Source organism: Trachinotus anak, unplaced genomic scaffold, assembly GCF_046630095.1.
Source record: "Trachinotus anak isolate AG129_WGS33_773 ecotype Australia unplaced genomic scaffold, CSIRO_AGI_Tana_v1 ptg000007l, whole genome shotgun sequence".
NCBI classification, from domain to species: Eukaryota; Metazoa; Chordata; class Actinopteri; order Carangiformes; family Carangidae; genus Trachinotus; species Trachinotus anak.
In genome coordinates, this window is record NW_027273858.1 from 3,395,449 (window position 1) to 3,397,551 (window position 2,103).

The following is a 2,103-nucleotide window of genomic DNA, read 5'->3' on the forward strand; positions in this document are numbered from 1 at the left end:
GTGGTGGAGTGTTTGGGTATTAATGGGTGAAATGCCATTTTAAATGTGTGGACGATTATTGGAACAATCCGCCTGACGCTGCGGCAGCTCGGTTGACAGAAGCGGTTACACATGAACTTTTACAGTGGGAACAAACCTAAAAAAAAAATACTGCAGTGAAACTACAGTGTAGGCATCAACCAATCAGTTTTATTTCAAGTGCAGGATCACCATGCAGCATGGTCCCAATACACCTTACAACGTGTGGAGCGTGCACCCCGTCCTGCTATCAGCCACCCTGCACCGGCAGGTATTTCCCTCAGCTGTTGTTGGTTAACTCTCCTGATTAAGTTAAGGTCCAGTAGGTGCTACTCTTTTATTAATTCTATAATTTACACCATCTCTTGCAAAATAACTTCTGGCTTCTGAAAAATCTTCAGTTTTCACCTTTTTTTTTTTTCTTTTTTTTTATTGAGGGAAATTTTGCATCTAATTTCTAAGCAGCTGTTGAGAGGTCACCATCTACACTCCGAGGTTAAATGTCAGTACTTAACGTGAAATTAATCAATTCCTCTGCCGACAAACATTTAAATCCTAATGTCAGACCTGTGGAAGTCTGCAAAAACCTGGAGCTGCAATAAGACAAAAAAATAAATATATAAAAATATATATGTATATGTGCACTCTTGGTGATGTTTTCACTGGATTTGTAAACTGTGGTCAATGGGCCATCCTCCAATGAACTCTCCATATGAGCATTTAGATTTTTGCGACGGTTGTTCGGGACCTTTTAGGACAGACAGCTTCCAGACAGACGGACGACTTTTACAAAGTGCAGTCTCATTTGCTTTTTTTTTTTTTTTTTTTTCTTCAGTTGAGGCATGGCAAGGGCTACATATGGAGACACATACACAAACCATGCTCCCTTTATGCCAGCCCTCTGCTGATGTATTACTAACACCAGGGCTCTGTCTGAGAGCTCATACTGCATACTACTCAGGACTGTACTTTTACCCAGGACAGTTTAAAGTTAAGATTCAGAAGCAGCTGCAAGGTGAAGTGACATTTACAGTATGTAGCAGGAATACACTAAAGTCTAGTAAATTAAGTTTCTACTCTTCACAGTAGATAACGTGGGTTTCTACTGTGTATCTAGTCAGTAGTGTGCATTATAAGCATGTATGGACAGATCCATGGACGCATTCTGCCATTTGATGTGGGATGGTGGCTGTTTTCTTTCTAACCTCTTTTTTGTGTCTCTAATTCCACCGTGTAACTTAAATGACATGAATAAAATAAACTTTAGGGCTGTGTCAGACCTGAGCTGTGAGTGTGTGACGCTGGTTTCTGCAAATGACCTCGGCTGAGGCGAGGTGAGGTGAAGACCGGTAAGTGGGGAAACTATTTGAACTAGTAAGTTTCGATTGTGTGACTGTGTGTCAACAGGCTGCTGTTGATAAAAGTAAATTGAATTACTCCAAAAACTAATATGTGAACAGTAATTTATGTGCCATAAATATTGGGTTTTATTGCTAGTCATGCCAGAAAAAAATGGGGAAATGCCTTTAGAAGTTTTCATTTGGAAACAAATGGTCGCACTGGTTTCCAACATCAAGCACCTTGTGCTCTTAAAAGAAACCAGGACTCAATCACCTTTCTGCCATTAGATCGGCCTTTTTTTGGGAAACTGATGCAGGACTGGCTCTTGTCTCAGTCTCTCTGAGGACAAAGAATCACAGGGATCTGCAGGTCTTGAAAAGTTCAAAAGTTAAGGCCATGTTCTACGACATGACTGTAGGCAGTAATGTTAGTTCTACACTGTACCTACAAAACTGTAGATGTTTGTTCATTTTGTTACTTATTTTGGCCCCTATGACCCTAAAAAAAGGTATTAAATTGCATTCTATGTATTAAAAAAAGTCTTACCACTGCAGAAACCCTTATTAAAAACTTGTTTCCCCCTGTACATTAATTAAAAACCAAGTATAGTCAGCTGAAAGTGTTCTGAAAGTTTCACATCCAGTCCTGCTGTGTCATACAAAGGCCACCAGGAGGCTCCACAAGAAAACAGTACCGGAGGGAAGGAGTCATGACATTAAACCTGGACATAATAATAGTCTGTAG